Source organism: Melospiza melodia, chromosome 6 (assembly GCF_035770615.1).
Source record: "Melospiza melodia melodia isolate bMelMel2 chromosome 6, bMelMel2.pri, whole genome shotgun sequence".
In the NCBI taxonomy this organism is placed as follows: Eukaryota; Metazoa; Chordata; class Aves; order Passeriformes; family Passerellidae; genus Melospiza; species Melospiza melodia.
In genome coordinates, this window is record NC_086199.1 from 53,863,558 (window position 1) to 53,885,904 (window position 22,347).

Consider the following 22,347-nt stretch of genomic DNA (forward strand, 5'->3'; position numbering starts at 1 on the left):
GCATGCAGGGGAAAGCTGCTCTCTGCATCTGCCTCCAGTGTGGTCAGACCTTGCGGCTCTGTGCAAAGAGTTAAAAAAAAATAAATCATCAGAAGTGGAATTCTTAAGGTTAATTGATCACTAAAGTAATAAAAGACTTTGAGATTCCATAAATAATAAATAATAAAAGTGTGAGATTCCAGTCAATTATTCCTCTCACACTATCCCTAAGGTTCGTCAGCCCAACATCCAAAGCAGCATTTACTCTTCTTTAATCAGCTCAAGCAATGTGTGCTCCCAAATTTATTCTCCTAGGGCCTGCAGTCAGTTCATCATGCTTCTGCCCCAAACCAACCATAAATTTGAATTAAACAGATCTGAAAATAAATTACTGTTATCAGGAATTTTAGGTAGAGGTCTCCTTTGGGTGAAATTTAAGGCTGCCTCTGTACAACAGTAGCAGGAGATGCTGTGATTTTGTTCACTCATTAAAAATGGTGAGTAATCTAAGTTAAAAGATGCTGAGCATCATTTCCTTTGCCAGGATATATCTTGGGAGTACCTCTCTAAGTGGCAAACAGAATAATGAAGAGTGAGTGTCCACATAGTCAATTTTTTTTTAATCAGCATAACTGATTGTACAGAGGGTGTGAGTTGAGAAATCCTTAATTTTCATTTCAAGGTTTCTGGGGTTTTGGGACTCAGCACTGTATCAGCAGGGCTTTGTTTGCAGGCTGCCACAATTTGTCTTTTAGGGTATAGCATGGGCACTGACAGGGGCATAGATTTGAGATGTTATTTCATCTTTGAATCTTTATTGCTGTCAATAATCCATTTGCCAGGAAGCTGAGGCCAGCTAAAGGCAGGAGAGAGCAGCTTGAGGTGCCTTGCCAGGACACACTTCAGCTAACAGAGACAACTCTTCCTGTGCCACGGATTTCACATTCCGGCATTTTGGAGAAATATTTGACTTTGTGTGCTCTGAGGTGTTAAATGATGTTTGGGCTTTTGGAATAGGAGCAGATCCTGTTTCTGAACACTTGTACTCAAGGATACACAGGAGATCCTCCTTTGACTCCCAGGTTAAGAGGCTGGACACCAAAATCGTGTCCCAGCCCTTTCGTGTATGCTTTAGAAGGCATTTCTGTATCCACAGGTCTTGGGGGACTTCACAAACTTTAGGGAGACATCATGATAGCCCATCACTCCATTTGCATTGCATTCAAGTTTCAGAACTTCTGGCCTATGACAAGAATGAAAATGTTGAATTTATGGGTTTGACAGGCAACGGAGAACAAGAACTGTCATTTCAGTTCCCTTGAAATGGGTCCAGCTGAGAGAAGAGAACATTTGTCCAGGGTGAGACCCTGTGCACTGTGTAGGTGAGGGAGAAGCAGAGTGCTCTGTGTCTGGCCCAGATCACACAGGGTGAAACTGTTCTAGGTGCTCCTTTCTTCAGAAATGGAGTTTGAACTGTCAAACTTATTCACTCTGCTGCTTACTTTGTAGGGGACTGAGGAGTGCCATCACACTGTAAAAATTAAATAGCTCAAAATAAATTATATATAAAATAAATATAAAATTAAATAACTCAAAATTAAATAGCTTATTTTGTAAATTTGCAGCTGATTATTTTCTTTTGAGAATGAATCTGCTCTCTCAAACATGCTGAAAATAAAGACAAGTCATTGGCAGCAAGAGAAATTGTGCTCTGTTCTTACAGTGCCATAATGACTTGTCTTTTGTGTGTTATGATAAAGTATTTTTGAATAATCTTAACCATTTAAGCTCATCTGACAATATAAATGAATAGTTGGATAATGAAAACCAAAGACCGTCTACTAATTATCAGAGGAAGAGCAGAAACAGGTTTTGGTTTAGATTTTAAACATGGTTACATACCAGAGGCATAGAAATCAAATCTAAGCCTTTTAAAGCTAATAGTTCCTAAATGGCAGATGAAATAATTTAATTTTTAAAGCTTCTCTTTGTAGCATCTTGCTAAGAAGCTCTCAGTTAAAAGAACCAGATTGTCGATTCCAAAACAAGATCTCTGTTGTCTTGATAGTAAAAATTAACGAAAACTTTTCTTTTTCTCCCTCTTCAGTAGATTTTCTCAGAATAGCTCCTGAGGGCTGTGTCCTGCAATTCCCTGTGCCCTCTGGCCCTCATCCAGACAAGCACTTAAGTGCACAAACAGCCCTGGTTTTGGTGGCAGGTGGGCAGCTGGGCAGGAGACCCTCGCGCGTGCCTTGTGTCCATGCCCCTGTGCCCAAGGGAATCTGCAGCAGCTTCCCACCCTCCACAGAGCTTTCTCCACCTGGCAGGAGCAGCATTTGACACCCCAGCCCTGCCCCTTCACTCTCTGTGCCTCTGTGTCAGGGTTTTTAAGGATTCTTTGGTGGAAGATCTCTGCCTTTTGGGGAGCTTCTTGTCAGCTCTGCTCCGGCGGAGGCTTTGCCATCCAGTTTGGAAGCAATGTCTAATGGTGGCTGAGGATTTCAGCTTCCCATCAGTCACAGCACTGAGTCTTTAAAGCAAAACCCAGCTGAAGCAGTTCCTGGGAGCTTGTGATTGATTTCAGTCCAGCAATTACTGGGTATTGACTGACTCGGGTGGGTTTTCCGCCAGGAGCAGAGTTGTTTGCGGGAAGTTTTATGTTTTTCCTGCGGCAGATAAACTCAGGGACCCTATAAACATATTTCAACCTCAATGTGAATGATCTGATGCTAAAAGGAAAAAAAAAAAAGCTTTTAAATCCCATGGATTGTATGTGTGTAGTCATTTAATAACGTTAGTAGGCAAATAAATACTTTTCATGACCAGATTATTACACGGGAGTGTCTTTCCTCTGAAGTATGGAGTTGCTGTCAGAGCAAAACAGGGAGCTAATTCCAGCTTTCACCCTTTTTTGAGCGCTCTTTCTGTTTCTTTGCACCACATTTTTCTTGCCACTGCTTTCTTTGTTACTTTGTTACTTTTTTTTAAAAATAATTTTTAAGATTTAAAGGTAGGAGAAAAGAGGATATTAGAGAAACAAAGACCAAACTGGGTAGATAAAATGTTTCAGCTATCCACAGGCAGGAAATCTGAGCTCCTCTGGAACCTGAATGAGTCCTGGAGCAGCCCCGTTATTTATATATATATATATATATAATTTCCCTGTTTAACTGCTCTGCCTGCTTTTCCCACGTTTTCATCAAAGCGGCCCCAGAAGGGACAGTTGTGAAACAGAAACTCTCTGAGAGCAGAGGAACAAAAACAGAGCTTTTGTTAAGCTTGGTTTTAGCAAAAACAAACAGCTTTAATTGCCACAAGTGTTTGCAAATGTTGCTGTTCTCTCCTAAGTGTGTTTTAATATGGGAGGGAAAATCGGGAAAGGCAAGGAGAGATGTTGGTGGCAGCTCCATCTCATTGAAACTTGGATTGAGCCAGTGATGGTGGTTTCTGCCTCTTCCTACCCTGTGCCCTGGCCAGGCTGCAGATAGGTTTGCAGCACTGAAGGAAAAAATAGTTCCTTCCCCTGGTTCACATGAACTACTTTGAACTGGAGCAGATGTGGATGTACAGAACTGTCTGCTCACAGCGACTGTTCCATTTATAACCACGGCTTTTCTATTCATGTCCCTTTATCATTTTAACTTATTTTCTGTTTCCACGTGCTTTTCCACAATAAAATATTCTTAACTAAATGGGTTTTCAGCTCAAATCCAAAGCCTTTGCCAGTACTATTCCTTGCTTGGACTTGCAGTGCCAGCATTATTGATCCGTAACTTTTTGCTGATAGTGATGCCCAGTGGAGGAAAGGTTGAGTTTGGGCTTGTGGGATTTGTAAGATGGGGTTCAGAATATCACTTTATTCCCAAATCAGGGCAAAATCCAGAATCTGATGGTATTAAAATCTTGCAAGAGGTGTTTGTAATATCCAGCTTCCAAATGGTGTTTTTGTTGATTTTCTGCTTTGTTGAACTGTGTTTGACTCTGGTGTACAAAATAAGTTTGTGTGCAGCCCAGACCAGAATGGTTCCAGTGAGTACAGATAAGAGATTTGGATTCAACCACAAAAATCCAGTCGATGATGTTGGGTTTGCTTTGTGTTTTCCATGAACTCGTACTCCAGGGTATGTTCATTCACTGTTTGATTTAATTAAATGCTCAATAATTAATTCCGCCAATGCTCTGCTGAGTAAGAGGTGAGTCCTGCAGTTTGCACAGGAATGTCCTGGGATGAAGAGGAGATGAAGTAAGAGATGAAATCAGTATTGGTGTTTGGGTAAAACTGATCAGTTTTGCCCCTCCAGTTCTGCACTCATTTGAACAGACCATGTGGCCTTTATTACAATACCCGGAATTCATTTTTTTTAGAGTTATTTCAGTTTGTTCTCTGGTTTTTCTATGGAAACAGCCAGTTGTTTGTACATTGGAGACATGTACGTGTGTCAAGTTCTTTGTTTTAGTTCAGTGCTTTCGGTTGACACGGAAAACAAGACTTTCATCAAAGCTGTGGAGACAGATAGGATTTTGATCTAAACCATATTAAAAGGCAAAACTCTCTGTGACCAGGGTTTTCTTAAGGTTCAGCTTTGAGCTGCCCCCTGCACTTCCTTCTGGGAAGAAGATGGATTTTTCTTCACTTCATGTTTGAAGGCACTTTTCTTTTCTGGTTGACTCAATAGCACTGGGTGATGGAATCCCATGAAGCAGTGCTGTGTTGGTGGTGGGATGCTCTGAGGAACAGTTCAGGAAGGCAGGAAATTCTGGTACCCTGGCCTATGGATTCCTCACAGCATTGGGAAAAAAACATTTTGATGTTGTTGGGTTACCATGACATCACTCAGGCTGCATTGAGGCAAAAGCAAATAAAAGTAGATATTCATGGTGTGGAAAAGAGAGTTTCAGTTGCTCTCCAAGAGGAGGTAATGAAGAAACAGAATGGATCTTTGTGCTGAATCTGGTCTCAGCAATGTTAACAGGTAAGATCTCTCTCTCTATCTGTCCAGCTGATGTGGTGTAGACTGGTTTCTGACACACAGTTTGCTCTTGCTCAGGCTCCATCTCCTGTGTACTTGCCCTCCTGGGTTCACCTTCCAGTGTGAAGCATTTCTCCTGCTCTTTTCCCCTTCCCATGATCCGTACACTTTCTATTTCAATAGCTCTAGCCTGCTTTATTTGCTCAGTTTAATTTTCATTTAAAGTTTCTCCTCAGAAAAAAAAGTACAGCTATTCATCTGCAAACAGTTTTTAAATCCCTCTGAATGTTTTTGGTTCCACTGCAGAGGAAACCCTTTCCAGACTGCCCCCAGAGCAGCACTTCTCTCCTGAGCCCTCCCGGTGTCCTTGCTCCTCCCTCCCGCAGTTTTAACAAGAATTGAAACTTCATGGGAACGTACCCAGTGCAGAGCCACATCAAAGCTGTGGTCAGAGCCCAGGTTTCAGGCAGAGCTGGGCGAGCCTGGTGCTCAGCTCTGATGTGAGATGTTCTGCAGGGGCCCTACGTGCAGGGCTGGACACCAGACACCGAGTTCCCAAAAGCTAATTGCTGTCTGGGCTGAGGCCCCATCTCCTTCTCCCCTTTCTGTATCTCGTCCACATGAGTTGTTCCATCCCCTCTCTCACCAAAGCACCACATCATTTGTCTGCTTTTAATACTGACCAGTAGTAATTCCTCAATGTGAAGAATGTGCACTGGAGGAAAATTTGTTTACAGTTCTTTGATAGATCAGTTCCAGTTTTGTTCATATTTGCCAGTGTTATTGACTTTATTTTTAAGGGAAAATAATTACACGGAGTCTGGTTTTAGTCGAGGACTCCTCTGGTTTATGTGAGGAACAGACAAAGACCTGTCACATCAGAAGGGTGAAATCAGGTGGGGGAAAGAAATGTTCTTTCTCTGCAACAAATAAATCAAGAGCTCCCACCCTGCGAGAGTATGCAGTAATGTAACACGTGTGGGCACTCAGGATAAGCAGACACATCAACAGAGGGAAGTCTTTGACAAGTTTTAGGTGTGTCACTTGGTCATGGGATGTGTCTCAGTAGACAGTCTGTCACTTTTATTCCCTAATAACTTTTTGACAAGAGACAGATAATACCACAGAGTTTATTTTAAGGTAGATTGTTTAATTTTGTGTCTGTTCTTTTTCTTTCTTGGTTCCTTTATTTTTTTCCTTTTTTCTTTTCTTTTACTTTCTCATTTTCATGAAAAAGAAAGAGCTTTTTTTTTTTTTTTTTTTTTTTTTTTTGTGAAATTTGGGGATATGGAGTAAGTAGCTGGTTATGTTTGGGAAGGAAGCAATGGATGCTGTTGGAGGGTCAGTTCGTTGGATGCAGGAGATGTACCCCATCCCTGTGCCATGTGCTGTGCCCAGGAATGTAAAAATCCTCTTGGACCCATGTTGGGGCATCTGGGTGGCCCAGAGAGGCTGCTTCTGGGGGGAAAAGGATCTTTTTAAAAAGTTCTTGGAAGAGGGCAGATCTGGGTGATCTCTCTCTTTTCCAGCTTCTCATCTTGCGCAGCCTGATTTGTTTTACATCCATGGCACGACCCACAGGTAATTTTTATTTAGGGAATATTTACTCACCCCATTTGGAGGGCACAGAAATTCACTGTGGGGAATCAGTGCATTCCTCCAGGCTGGATCTCCAGGCTGGATCTCCAGGCTGCCTCCAGGTGTGACTGAGGAGAGAGCAAGGAGTCTGACCCAAGCAGAGGGAGGATTGCCTAGCCCCGAAGAGTTTTCTTTCATATCCATAACTTCTGGGTTCCACACTGGTTGGTAAAGTGAGGCTTGAGAGGCTGGTTTGTAAAACATGAGCCAAAGTGAATGCAGCACACTCTGCTCCAGCTGGTGTCTTGCACTGAGGGTTTGTCAAAATTTCTGTGAACAAGTGTTTCACTTTGCATTTTCAGCATTTTAGTGGTGGTGCACAGCAGTGTGAGATAGGGTGAAAAAATTCTGTGGAAAGAAGAGGATAAGAGCCACCTTGCTTCACTGAATTTATACAGTAAAAGGATGAACTTGGCCCATGAGGGTGATAACTGAAGCATTTCTGAGCCCTTGCTTTGCTTTCCACTGTGTGTGGTTTCAGGAGCAGGGACCTTGAGCAATACCTGCTTTAGCTCATTAGGAGATCTTGCCCCACTCCTCAGCATTCTCTTGCTTCAACTCTTGATCAATCACTCATTGATTGAGTCTGCTTCATGCAGCCTTTACCTTTCCTTGGACTTGGCAGTGCTGTTTCATTCCACCCTAATTTACTCTGCAATCATACACCTTAAAACTTCAATCCTGTCGTTCCTTCCTCTATCCATGTAAAACTTCAACCCATCAAAAACTCCAGATAAAAGGGAACCTGGATGATGAAAACCTGCTAAATCTTTCTGAAAGCACTTAGCCTTCAAATGCTTTATTCTTTATGAGGGAATAACTCACAGCCCCACCCGGAAAAAAATTAAATTCTGCCATCAAGTAAAAATCAGTGTGGAGTAAGTGAAACTGATAGTTGACCAAAGTATGTGTTGTAGTTTGGAAATGCCTGTGAGAGGCTGTCACTGAGAACAGGCCAAAAATGGAACCTGGGGGAAAAATTAGAAAGGAGGTGGAATGTTATTAAAGCTATAATTATAAACATAGGGGCACTCTGATATTGTTGCTCTTCTTTAACATTTCCATGTGAACAGAGCTTGCTGCCTGGGAGTTTGCTGCAGGGGCTCCAGGAACCCTTTTTAGGGCAGAGGAGAAGGTGCATGTTGTCTCAGCAGATTTAGGTGTTCAAATAATGAATTTGGACCTTAAGAATTATGAACTGTAGGATTTCTAATATTTCTGTAGGCAGTAATTGATTGAAAGAATTACAGGCTGCAAAAATATTTGACTCCCAACTGCTTCAGAAATGTGAAATCCCTGAAATCTGCTGCTGGAATCACACAGTGTGTGGACATGGTCCATCATCCAGCATGCAGATGGCAAGTGTTTTTGGAAAGGGCTTTAGAAAGGTATTCCTGCCTCTGTTTTCCTTGGTGCTGCCTGCTGTTGCACCCTGAAAATAAAATGAGAGCTGTTTCCTTTGCCTCTTAAGGGAAGGAAACCGATGTTTGCGGTGCTGCATGTTCAGATTTCACGTGCTGCATGTTTGGTTGGCTCCAGAAGCACAGCAGGGGATGGACTCCAGCAGGAGATGAATGGTGTGGGCGCCAGGAAGGAGCCACCCTGCAGGTGACACCTGCACCCTGTCGCTCTGCTGTGTCACCTGGGGGGACAGGAGCCCAGCGTGGGAGCTGGAGCAGCACTGGGCCCTCAGTGCTTGTTCCATGTAATCAAACACTCCAGCAGCACCCATGGGCAGCAGCTGTTTTGAAAATGACATGATGGACACGTGTCAGGACACTCTGGTGGCAGCAAGCCCGTGCATGCCTGCAACTGAGAGCGCCCCTGTCCCCTCTGGAGCCCCACTCCGTGCCCTGGGTCAGATATCCTTAAGGGTGGCTGGGTTAGTGAGGACCACTGGTTAATCTGGTTAAATTTGAAAAGCTCTACTTCCTAGAGTGTGGATGTAACAGGGAACATGAGCAGCTTCATCCAAGGCTGTTCCCATGTGCTGTGCTCATCCCTGGGGCTGTCACACACACTCTTAACCCCCCTTCAGCAAAATATTAAAACCTGCGAGCCATGGGCTCTTCTCCATCCTCCAAAGTGCTTAAATTTAATGGCCAATTTCATAACAGTCCAAAAGGTGCTGGCACATATTGTTCCTGAAGGGTAATCCTGGCAGCACGTGCTGTCTTGTAGTTTATTATAGAGAGAGTGCTCTAAAAATTTATCTTTATGTTAATTTTTGGTGGACCTCTTCCAGTTGTGTTCTCCATGCCCCCAGATGGGACTTTCATAGGAATTTTAAACTTCAGAGCACAGGAAATGTAAATGGGAAATATTGGAGGGGGAAACACTTTTTGTTGTTAATAGCATTTCTGAATTTTCATGGTATTTTGAAGATTATTGTGTGTTTTTTGATGCCCAGCAAAGGTCACATCATGATACTGAGAAAATCCACGTCCCATGGCTTGGCTGCAGAGAGTGAAAATGAAGTGTATCACATGGACATTATTTCTTGTGTAAATGGATGGATTGATGGTGCTGTTGGCATGGTTCTTTCCTGCCCTGTAGTGGCTTTTGTCTTCACATATTTCATTCAGCTGCAGTCTTGGAAAAACCTTACCTGTCTTTTTAGTTGTGCTTTTAGCTGTCTTTTTAGTTCTTTATGTTGTTTCAGGTGACTTTCTGGTGAAGGGTGTTACAGGAGAATATTTTACTGCTAAATGGAAACGTAAGGAAGTATGTTTAGAGAAGCTTGAAAGTCTCCAAATTTCTGTCCTTTGGCTTTGTGTTCCTCATCCTGTCCCCACTTATGCTTTTGGGAACACCTTTTCAGCTTGGTCCCACAGCTTAGGCAGTGATGAACCAGACCTGCCCATCCTGGGAAATCTTCCTTAGCATCAGCAAGACAAAGGGCCTGCTGAGATACCCACAGGTTTGTGCTCTCCCCCATCAGGACTGACACGTCCTGCCCTCGGTGTTGTGCCTGCTGGTGGGAGCAGGAGCTGGCAGTGTCACCCAGGCTGTGCCTGTGACTCAAATTGCACTGAGTCAACAGGCACCCCAGCCAATCCAGCCTGCAAACTGAATTATTAATTCAGTAATTCAGATTTCAGTCAAATCTGGCATTTGGGTTTAGCTTGTGTGAAGGAGAAGTGATTTTAAAGCCTCTTCGACACTGGAGATTTAACTGAAGAGCAGAGGTTTGGGTTTGCTTTTTTTTTTATTTTAATCCATGTTTGTGTTCTGCTCCACCGTGTGTTTATTTTAAAATCTACTTGTGCATCAACACATTCTCAATCTGAAATGTAGATCTCAGACTGACATGTTTTAAATGTTTGAACTGCATCCAATTTTAAAGTACCACAGTTATCTAAGAAGTACATCAAAGTTTCCTGCCGTGTTCATTTCTCATTATTATCTGTTCTGGAGCACTGATTGTTTTTCAGTATAATTAGTGTAAGTTCTCCTTTTGATCTCCATGTCAGATGTGCTCTCATGTTTACAGAGAAGAATCTCCTCCAGGTTTACTCCTCCTAAGTTTTACTGTGTAAAACCCAAACTTCTGCCCTGATTCCACAGTTTTAGGTATTGGATCTGTGCAGTGTCAGGCCACTCAGGAGCACTGGTTTCATTTGCTTTGAGTACGGTCACATATGGTTTGTATTTCCATCAAATTCCTCCAAATAAAAAAGCACCCAGAGGGGTTAATGCCAGCTCTGTTCCTCTGTGCCAACTTTGGGCTGGACATGGCAGGACAGTTGATAATAGATCTAAAATAAAGCCTGCTGATGACAGATTGCCCCACCAAAACTTTTCTGAAACTTGAACCAGCGAGGTCGGTACCTCCCCCTTCGGCTTTTTGTGTCTGTGGAGGTTTGGATCCCGTACCAGCAGCCCTAAATCTTGCATTGTTAACGCAGACTTGTTGTTGCTTATCTTCCTGGAAAAGGATGTGCTCCCAGGACTGGAGATGAGAACCAGACAAGTGCAAAGTCTCCATCTGGGCAGGGATAGTTCCATGGCAGCTCCTCAGAGAAGGGTCTTGGACTCATAAACGAAACATAAATCCACAGTATCTCTGTGCAGGGAACATGTAGTAATGCTGCTCAGGGCTGGAAAAGCCTGACCTGGAGTACTTTATCCTGTTTCAAGCATCTTTGCACAAGAAAAACGTGTAGCATACAGCCTAAAGCAACAAAAATGAAAAGAAATCCAGAGAAACATGTCTTGGAAGAAAGTAGAGGAAGAGAGGCATCTGTCCAGTGGGGTTTGCAAAGTTCCCTTTGGGTTTCTGGATGGAGTTGTTGGTTTTGGGGCAATATTTATCCTTCTTGTCTGAGTGTGAGGTGCCTTATGCTGATGCTGAATTCTGTTTGTAACTCAGAGGGAAAAGCCCATCCTGAGAGGAGAGGGGAGGGCACAGTGGGAAACCCTCTGTTCACCCTCTGTGCCAGCTGCTCTCAGCAACTCCTAGGGTCAACATGTCCAAATCTTGGCTATTTCGGGCAAACACATCACAGAATCCCATTCATAAATTTCTCAAGTACCATTACAAAAATAGTTTTCTTTTACTTTATTTATATATATAATTTTTTTTTTTGCCACTATTGCCCTGGCATGAACCTCTGCTTTGGAACCTCATCTCCAATGACTGCTTTTGAGTGTTTTAAATGTTAATTAATCACTTGTGCACTTTATTTGTCCTTCATTACCCTTCGTCTTCTTGACTATCCAGTGTAGGAAGGGGAAAGTGAGTAATGAGGGGGTAAATTTTTAGTTCTTTTATTGTGTCCTAGGTAGAGCAGCTCCTTCCTCCGTCACTGCCACAGCCCTCTCTGTCATTTTGCATCTGTTTAAATTTGAGTTCCTGTGTCTGACACAGTGGGTGGTGTGTGCTGCAGGCAGTATCCCCCCAAAAAAAGCTGCTGTTGCTTTTTCATCTTTGCTGGACACACCCTAAATAGTAATTTTCCTTTTTCTGAGCTGTTTCTCACAGAGGGACAGTTGTAGTGACACAGACTGAAGGAATCCTGAGGCACCTGCAGTGCCAGATGGCGCTGGCAGGTGACAGCCCTGGAGGGGATTGGGGGCAGCCTGCCTTGAGCAGAGCACTTCACACCCTGCTGGGAGCTCTGACGGGCTCCTGGAGGCTCTACAGTCATGGCAAAGATATTTCTGTGGGTGTTCCTTGGAGCAGAGGAGCCGTGCTGTGTTTGGGCACAGGGCACGCAGTTTGCCCTTAAGGTGTTGGCTTCCTCTTGGCTGGACGCTGCTCTCTGCACTCTGCTCTGGGAGCTCCTCTGCTACCACTGGTGGATGGAAGTTCTCCACACCAAGTCTCCACTGGAACATCAGCAGAAACAGATTTCATTTTGGCATCTAAAAATTAAGGAGAGAGCAGAACTGTCAGTAAATGGTGCAACCAATTATATCCTTTTCCAAACCAGAAGAGCCTCCAGCTCAAGGGCAGGATGGGCAGAATTTGTAAATCTTCCAGCTGTGTGGTGTTCCCCAATGGTGTTGGTGGATTAATGAGAGATAAATGGCTGTCTTCACCAAGATATCCCTTTTCCCTGTCCCCTTTTTCCCCCAGGCACAGCAGCAGCACAGCCAGTGCCTTTGGTTGTGCTGCTACAAAGTGTTTCCATATTTAAACAGTGCTCCAGATTGTTTATTGACGTGGGTAAGTGATAGAGCATCCGAACCTCTGGGAATCACACCACAAATTTCCCAAATAAATAGGCATCAAGGAGAGAAGCCAAACAGGATATAGGTACTCAAAGGACTCAGGATCAGCAAGAAGTGTGCCTTTCTGTCAAACCACCAAGACATTGTTTTACCATGAAAAGTAGCGTTTCAGACACAGATTTTTCTGCAAATGACTGATTTTTACTGCCTGGCTTTTAAAATCTTGTCTCAAAGGTCGTGGGCTGAGTCCTTTCTAAGAGCCTGATGGCTGATTAGCAAGTGTAAGGCTGAGCAGAGAAAGCACCCGATGTTTTGTAGCCTGGTGAGATCCCAATGGAGGCTCTGGGAATTGTTAGGTGGCTGCAATAGGTGTGATGATGTTATCCCACTGGAACATCGTGTTCGGGGTGACAGAACAGACCTGGGTCTGTAGATATTTCCTCTGGTGAGAACTGGCACTCCAAAAGCTTTGGGCAGAGTCAGCTCATTCCTGCATTGACACTTGCTCCAGTTTGCAGTACCCTTGGAGCATCCAGCCTTTCACAAAAGACAGATTTGTGCTGTACCACTGTGGAATGTTTACCAGGAAGAATTGTCTCTGTGCTCTGAGGTTTCCTTGCAGGATCTTGTTGGACTGCCTGGAGGTGTGCTGTGGTGGCATTCACTGTCCTGCCTGTCCCTGGTCCCAAGGACAGGCAGAAACCAGCCTGCAAGGAGAAAAGGCATGCACAACTCAAACTGTTGGTCTGAGTTACAAGTATTGCCTGAAGGAATGCAGTTAAGAGATGAGAGCCAAGTGTGTGTTGGCTCAGGGGGTGCTGTGGTGAGGTGCCCATCCCTCTGTCCATCCCTACCCTCGTGGAAAGGTGCCTTCATCCTGAATTGGGCTGGATCTGACAGCATGAAAACAAATATTTACCCCCTCAAACATCTTTTTTCCACTCTCTGCAACTGGTTCAAATATTTTAAATAATGTCAGTCCCTCAAACACAAAAAATGCAGTATCGTAACAAAAACCAGCCCCTGCTGCAGGCCACAGACACCCAAAGGTCAGTAAAGCAAAGGGCCCAAGGATGTTGCTAGCATTATCTCAGTCAGGTTTGAAATCAATCAGAACTGCGATACCTTTGTTTTTATTAAGTTAGTTGCCCTCTCTTCCTTAAAAATACCAATACTGACATCATTGCTGCAGTCAGAACTTTCCTTTCTCTCCACCAGCAATACATTTATTGCATGTTTCAAAGCTACCACTTCAAGATAATTTCCAAAGAGCTTGAATGTTAAAAAAAACCCCAAACCTAAAATTGAAGAGACTGTTCATGAGACTAGAAACCTAGCTGACAAAAATGTGTTTTGTAAACTGATTTAACAGACCCACCAGCACACAGTATGTGCTATTAAAAAGCAATCAACTTTGTAAATAGCCATTTACAGCATAATTTGAACAAGTTTATGGAATAACAGATACTGTCCTTTAGTGTATCCAAAACAATTACTTTCCTAAACATATTGGTAAAACACAAGGCTTTTTTCTTCATGCAGAGTATTGTTTTTCTAAGTGTTTCAATGCTTGTAGATAAGCAATATATTAAAGTTTAATTCCATTTTATTCTATTGTTTAGGGGTTTTTAACACAGAATGGATAAACATTTACCAGATAAATGAACAGCACATTTTCCTTTTTTAAAAAAAAAGAGAAGACAGAAAGTGAAATATTATTCTGCTAACCAAAACAGAAAAAATACAAAATCAAAACTTCTCTTAGACTTATAAACTTAATCACACTTTAGGGGAAAATAAATTCCTTTCCTAAATTCTAGGATGAAACCTTGACCCTGCATAAATAATAAGGTTACATCCTCAATGTCTTTCTCAGGAAATATGAAAACAAATAATGTTTTTCTCTCTTTCTCTCTGGGTTGATGTCAAATGCTTGCTCTTGGGAGGAGCTGCTGTTTCCTTTCTTACCCAGAATATCTTTGGGCAGCCCATCACTGACCATGTGCCTGTGATGAACTTTGGGCTCTTCCATGGTGGAACAGTTGCAGTTTGGGAATTTAAAGAAGATTTGGCTCCAGAAAAGATATGATGTTTGAAAATCTATAATTTCTAGTTTTGCTTGTTTGGGCCATAATTTTGTGGTGCTCAGAGGTGTTTCTTCAGTGGAGGAGGATTCATTTCTAGTAGTAAGGAGAGAGCGCTGAGGGTTTGTCATGGGGAGAATGATGCCCCTCTGGTGACACTTGTGATTGTCTGGTGATGCTCTTTCTGGGAGTGATTTCTCAAAGAATAGTGAACAGAAAGATGGAGAGAACAGGAGAATCCTATCTCACAATTTTGGAAATAAAATACTGGACTAGAGTTGCCTTTCATTATTTCTGTTTTCATTAGTGTTTTACATGGTCATCATAATTACAAAAAAGGTCTTTAGGTCTTTTTTTTTTAGGACATCTCTTTGAGTTTGCCAAGATGTCCATGTTTCTACAGAGGTTGAGCACAATCATCTTTCAAAATAAGTCTGTCTTGGGTTCTTGTGATATGAACTCCTTGGGTTTGTTGTTTGTTTTTTGGGGGGAGCAGTGTTAGGCACCTACTCCCTGATGTAGAAATCTGCCTCTTCAAGGTCCACGCCTTTGGATGGATTCTATTCTGAGCTCCTTTTGGAAAAGTGCTGCTGCAGAACAATCAGGAACAAGTTGGGAATGAAACTGAGATATTTGGATAGAGATTTTGGGCCAGCTGCCTGTGAGCAGCTGTGCCCTCCACGCTCTGCTTCTTTCCATTGTACAGGTGACAGCAATTTCATGGCAATTGCCTCTCCTTTGTTTTTGGGCAGGAAATGTACCAGAGTACCTTTGGATAATCCAGGTTTATTAGTAAGCCTGACTCCTGTTACAAAACCCACAGGGCAGCTGTTTATACCTAGACTGGATCTTGACTGCTCCTTTGATACATTATTAGATAATAGTTGTTGTCAAAAGCTCCTTAAGGAGGAGGTTTGGTGAGCCTGGGCTGTCCTTCTCAGCTTCCCAAACTGCAAAGAATGTCCATCCTCAACCATTCCAAGGATGCCTTTCACCTGAGGGCTGTCAAGGACCCTTACAAAGGCACTGGCCCACTCCTTCCCCTTGCTGGCCCCAAGGGAAGCTGTCTTTGCTCGTCAGCTTTCTGCTCCAAGAATTCTGCCACTCTGGGAATCCTGAGCAGGAGTGTCCTGTTTTTCTCCACAGGGAGAGCTGCCTAGCTGGGACATGGCACCCTCTCAGATCTCAGCTCTTTTCTAAAAACCAAGGAGAAGAGTGCCTGCTTGCATTGACACTTCTTAGGGCTTCTGCCTCTGGTGTGCCTCAGCTTGGTTCCTTAGCACTGGGGAGCACAGGGAATGGTATTCCCCTGGATAGGCAGGATCTAACAGAGCTTTTCCCATTTTTTCCCATCACTGATTTGCATTCCCTTGCTCAGGGAGGGAGATTCTTCCAGCTTACTGCCCCTTTATTCTCTTATATTGGTGTTGTTCCAAGTTCAAACTGCAGGGCCATGAAGAAAACTCAGGAGAGTCAGGCACAGAGCTGGGATCTCAGCTGGATATCTCCCACCTCATCACCCCACCACATCAGCTCCACCTGCCTGGGCACACCCCAAAAATATATAGAAATAGGGTGGAGCTCTGCCCTGTAAACCCCAGCCCCAGTGACTGCCTCTCAGCTCAGATGTGGAAAAGCAGCTCCTGAGTGAGGTGCCTGTGGCCCAAACCCTCTTTATCAGACGAGCAAAGGCTTCCAGGGCATCCATGGCTGGGTTTATGCAGCCCAAACCTCCTCGTGACTTTGCATGGAAATGTAAACACCAGTGCAAATGTCTCAAGATTAGGAGTTTAAATGGGAAAGCTGAGGGATAAAGAGCAGCTCTCCCAGTCAGCACATGTGCCATGGCCTCAGCCCCAGGCTGCAGTCCATGACTGAGATTTTTAGAGTAAAACTGGTAATTTTTGGATCCTTATTTCCACATGTGTGGTAAAAAGAGGCTTTTGTTACAGCCTGGTAAAGGAATATATACATCATATTTTAAATGTATCTAGACATCTTTTATATTTAGACTCTGGTGAGAGTTTAGGTATCCACTGTCCCAATAAATACCAATTCTCTCACCATAATCTGCTTTTTAGTTGTTTTTTTTTTTTTTTCCTTTCATCTTATTGCTCCCATTGATAACAACTGCCTTCCCTTGGAACATACAAACAAAAATAATGAGAATCATAACCCTGGAAAACATATTTAAAACATGGATTCAGTGGCTCTCCCATATCTGGTTTTGTTGTCACCATAACCTTGAGCATAGTTTTAGTGCTGATCTTTGTGCAATAGCAACAGAAGCAAATAATCTTTTTCTGGTGCCTGGTAGAAGAAGAGTGCTTAACTTAGGTGTATAAGAAATAAGTCTGAAAACAGATTGACTTAATAGACCATTAAATAGTTGTTGGTAGTTGTGGAGAAAAAAGTGAAATTTGTCTTAGGATGGGAAGAGGCTTTAGGTGTTTTCATAAAATGTGAGATTTGACAGGGTCTAGAGAAACAGGCAGTAGTGTTATGGTAGAATTTGTATTTTCTTTTACATGCTGTTCTTCATTCACATACTGTTGAAAATGCCATTTTAATCAAAATGTTCGTTATCTTTTTAGGTTTTAGGTGGTTTTGCTCTTTGCTTTTCCATTTCACAAGGTTTGTGTCAGATCAGGCATGTGTTCAAGCCCAGGACTGCATCCTGCAAATGGTGTAAATAAATCTTTAAAAACAAAAATAGACAGGCATAAATAAAAAATGATGTCATATCTGTGTGTCCTTCTAGCCTGCGTGGAATACGTTGCTGACAATAATAGATCAATAACTTGAAAGCTGCAGCCAGCCTTCCAGGAAAGCTGCAGCCCCACTCCAGAGCCCCAGCATTCTCAGTAGTGAGGAACAGAGCTAAGCCAGCTGATCATCCAGGCAATCCTGCCAGGAGCTGAAGTTTTTCCACCCGTGTGACTCCTGAGCACTGCACACAAAGTGTCTGAATGGGCTCTGCCCTTCAGTGTGGGCTGTCAGCATCAGGTACATCAAGGTCACTCTGCTTTGGAAGTATTCCTCCTCTGCAAAGGAAACTGTCCATGGAATCCAGGATTTATTTCACTGTTTGAGCTTTTTTTTTTTGTTAATGGATTGGGTCATAACATCGTACTTGATTCATTAAGGTAATAGCCAGCACAGATGTAGGCTACAAGTTTTAAAATAAATGGAAAAGCGAAGGAGATGGGTGAGTTCCAAAGTGTCCTACTTAGAGAGGATGAAAGAGGCAGGGTTCACCTTTCTGCAGGTGGAAGGGCAGGAAGCATCAGTAGCCCTGCATCCCTGAAAGTATGGGCAGGAGGTACCAACATCCCTAAAAGGTGGGCAGGAGGTACCAACATCCCTAAAAGGATGGATTGGAGGTGTCAACATTAAGTTTGCCCCAGGGGAGGTGGGCTCCCTTTTCCTGCCGGGTGGTACCAGTGAAAGCTGCTGCCTCTCCACCCGCAGCACAGCTCGGGGCAACATCTGGCTGCTCACAGCTGGAGGGGCGAGGGGGAATTTACATCCGATTGTGGCTGATGCGGCGCTAATGAGCGCCTGCTGCCAGGATTTGGGCAGAGCAGAGTCCGGGACGTGTGCGGTGTCCCTGGGAGAGCACGGCGGCTCCGTTGGCCCGGGGCCAGCGCCTCGTAAACAGGTGTCAGCATCCCAAAAAAAGAGCTGCCCTCCCTGCCAGCAGCGGGGATCCTCGCTGGCATTGCAGCCTGCCGGCTGGCACGGCTGGCATTCCCGGGCACGGCTCCCCGGCCACAGGGCTGAGCCGGGCCGGGCCGGGCTGGGCTGGGCTGGGCTGGGCTGAGCTGAGCCGGGCCGGGCTGAGTCGAGCCGAGCCGGGCCGGGCTGAGCTGAGCCGAGCCAAGCCGAGCCGGGCCGGGCCGGTCTTGCTCTCCCAGGGCTTTGGCTTCCGAATCTGACAGCCTTGGAGAGTATCAGGGGAAGGAAAAGGGGCAGAGATAGAAGAGTCACTTGTGAGGATTACGTTATTTTCTTTTTAGGATTAACCTCTGAGTTGGAATTTGGGAGATCCAGGCGGTAAAGAGCTGGGTGAGGATGTGCTGAAGGAGGATCTTGCTGCTAGGGGGCAATATGTAGCAAGCAAAACCCCACTAAGGCAGTTTTCTCTCAATATCTTGTCTTTTCCTCAAGAAAAGAGCTTAAATCCAAAAGTTATCCAATGTATTGCACAAGCTAACATTTTTTTTCCCATAGAAAGAGTATACTATATTTGTTTACTTATTTACAACATTTACTTATAGGTTGTGTTTGTTTCTTTTACCATATGTATATATGTGTGTGTGTGACTTTCTTAATATGCTTCCTTGTTACCTCCATGATTCTTAATTTTCATTCTGAATTCTATCATGGTTTATATAAAGCAAAAAGATAAGGACATGGACATTTAAAAGCCTCGAATCACATGGTCTTGTAACTCTCCTGCTGCTTTCCCTTTTTAACTCAGAGGTCTTTGTGACTTTTTTGTTCCACCACTTTCTTAAACATACTCTCTGAAAGTGAAAACAAGAGGAGACCAGGAAAAAAATAAAAAGAAAAGAAGAGAAGGCAGTTTCAGGGACATTATTGGTTTCAGGTTGAGCAGGGAAATGTTGTTCATTTGTTTAGATGTATTCATGCTGACTTGATGATGCTTATTTTAGAACTGGTGCGGGGTATTTCTTTAAGAGCTGCATTGCATGAATGCAATTTTAAAATTCATTTTAATGACAAAAATACTTTTTGCCAGGGACTATTCAGTGGCTATGCATGGTTATGACTATAATGTTAATGGTTGATTGAATAATGGAGAAAATGCAGTGGTTTCTACAGCAGGTTTTTGGTCCTGGTTCAGTTGGTCATTGAGTGAAGCATTGTCTGAATGAGGAAAGGTTACAGCACAGTGTGCCAAATTTCAATGCTGCAAATGTGATCATTAATTAATTTTAGTGTTAATTTTTGCAAGATGAAGTTGGGAATTTTAACAGCTGCGACTGAAATTTGAACAGAGGAGGAAGTGGTTTTGAGTTTGAGGGACTTTTTTATTAGTTCAGTCTTGTTTCCCATATGGTTCAGAGTGAGAGACTCAAGCATGGGTTTGACTCTGCCCCAGAATATTTGGGGACTTCTGCTGACTCAGAATCCACAGGGTTTTGGGATTGGTTTTATGGCTGTGTTGAAATACATTGAGTGCTTCTTCAAGTCTTTGTTGTAGTCTTTTCTGCTTAATAAATAGAAGAGAGTGGGTTAGTCAGCATCAGAAGGCAGCAAAGCCAGCAGTTTTCATAATGCTCACCTCTTTCAGCTCCCAACAAAGAGATTACAGTGCCAGTCTAGCTGAATTAGGACATTATTGTTCTTTTTGCTCCTCACTTTTCCTCTTCTATCCTGCCATAAATAATTCTGAACGTGAATTTATTTTGAAATTAAATTATTGTCCAGGTTTAATGTGATTAACATAAAATATTCATGGTTTTAAGTCTTTGAAATGCTCTACTCCATCCATGCAAAAAAAAAAAAAAATAAAAAAGGTTTTGTGTTCTGCAACAGAAGGCTTTGACCTGTGCCAAATCAGCACAAGTGAACTGCTTGTAATCCCTGGGTGTTTGTAATTGCCAAAGTGGTTTGGATGGCTTTACTTAGGATTAAATCCTGACATCATCCTTAAGTGCAGAAATCAAACTTATTGTAATTAAGATTATATCAAGAAAGCTCTCACAGTTCACATATTTTCCAGTAGTCATAATAAACCAAAATTCTATGATTCACTGTCTACCTAAAGCACTTGTTCTTTCCAATATTGCCAGGCTACTGATGTGTAAACAGGAATGTAAATATCTCCTTGTGTCGGGGGGATTGTTTGGGCTTGCACAATGGTGCTGAATCATCTGAGCAGGTCTCCTTGCTCCGTGCTGGGGCTTAACAAACCCTGCTTGGAAGTGCAGCTCCAGAGCACAGGGAGGTCGTTTGGGCTCAGTGAAGCTTGTGATTTTCTCCTCTGAGCCTATTCTGTCCCAGTGGTGATTCCTAAACTGGCACTTTTCAGTCCACAGCTCCATTATTCAGATTCACAGTCAGTAAAAGGTGTTTCTCTTCTAATACCTTCTGCAAAATTCTGAAATAACTTGGTTTTACTTAGTACATGTGTGAAAAGAAGGAAAAGAAGAGAGGACTTTCACTGCACTTAATCCACTGTTTTTACAAAGTTGTTTCCAGCATCCTTCCAGATAAAAATGCAGGTTGTTGCAGTTATGAAGTTCCAAAAGTTGTATTATTTTGTGAGTATTTTGCTGCCACAGAATAAAGCCTTGAGTACACAGGATTCTGCAGCTGCCCACACTTGTTTCAATTCCCATTGTTCAGGGAGCCTGCCCATATGTGCCTGTGAGTGTTGGGAAAAAGAGACCATGCACATGTAGGGAATTGTTGCAGACATTCCAGCTGCTCCCATGAGCCAGCAGACTTGTGGCTGCATCTCTGGATTACCCCCCTAAAAAAAAAAAAAAAAAAAGCTCTTTGAGTTGTTACAACTTGCTGTTCAGGTGGCTCTCTGAGTTTGGTGATGCTGCCCTGAGATGTCACGCGTGGTGTCTGTTCTGGGACAGCTACTGGGGAGTGTTAGACAAGAGCCAGGAGCAGCAGTCAGGTGTGTGAAGGTGTTAGAGGCTGTGCACATGAATATGCCCAGGTGTTGTGCTGATGTTGATGAGCACTGGTGTTCCTGGTAAAGCAGCTTGGGGCAGCAGATTGCCCAGAACTGAAATGAACAGTCACAAACTCGCGGTGTTGGCAAGCTCCAGAGGAGCACAACTGGGAATTTCACCGAAGCACGGCTTTCATAACAGCAATGTTTACCTTGCTCTGGTAAGCTCAGGACAGGTGCCAAGGCTTTGGTTGCATCCTTCTCCTCTGCCTGTTGCAGGTTGTTGTCCTTGCTGGCTCCTGCCTTGTTCCCAGCAAGAGCCTGATCAGAAGTGTAGTGATTATTGCTGTGCCTTCCCAACACTCAGATTTGGCCAGGTGTGGTCAAGCTCTGACCTTCTCCAGGGATGGATGGAGATTTGTAGCTTCACTGGTTCCTTCCCCATTGTGTGATCACTCTTGTTAGCGAATTGGGATTTTTTTTTTTAAATGTATTTCCTTTGTTGCAACTTGTGTCTGTAGCCTTTCACCCTTTTCTCATTCTCCACCTGTGAGAGGAATCTGGCCCTGCTGTGTCTGTACCTGCTCAGTTGGCTGAAGGGAGGAATGGGACCCGTCATTTGCCTTCCCTCCTTTGGGCTGCATAAGTGGGGGACTTCTTTGGCTTTCCATTTTTCCAGCCGGTCAAGACCCCTGGAAGTGGCAGCCTAACCCTCCAGCTTATCAATCCTGCTCCTCAGTTTCACATCATCTGCAAATTTGCTGGGGAGTGGGATTCTCTTTGTCTATTCCCTCAACATTATCCCTGAAGTTCAACCACACCCAGACAGGGTAATTCAGTTTCATGTTTTTTGTTGTTTGGGAAAGCTGATTTAGTATCCATAAATTCTAAAATTATAAAATCTTCACTCTTTAGACAAGCAACCCCTCCTCCTACGTGGTTCCATAAAAACAAAGCTACAATGCTGCAGTATTTTATTTCACTGTCAAAATTAATAAAATCTTGGAACACTTTGCCTTCTATTGCTTGCAAAAGTGCCCATATGCAAACACCAGTTTGCAGTCTGTTACTTATCTGGTTGCCCAGTTTGAAGTGAAATTTTTATTTAAAATCCTTTAGCCTATCTATATACTTAAACAGGGAATGGAAATAGTTCTGATGACTTCATCAGAAGCAGGTTGAGACTGAGAAACCCTCAGATTTTCAAGACTATTTAAATAAGAGTGGTTCAGTAAATGAGATGCAGGATGTAGGTACTTGAGGGAAAACCCTTGACTTAGTTTTTCATCATGAACAAGTTAAAGGAAAAAATGCCTCCTGAAAAGGGAAAGGCACCATGGCA

At 43.3% G+C, this 22,347-nt stretch overlaps 1 protein-coding gene across 5 annotated transcripts in view; it reads left to right on the top strand.

The window, feature by feature from the left end:
• Positions 1-22,347, top strand: part of ANO1 (anoctamin 1) — a 70,563-nt gene that overhangs the window by 7,499 nt on the left and 40,717 nt on the right. The window lies entirely within an intron of this gene.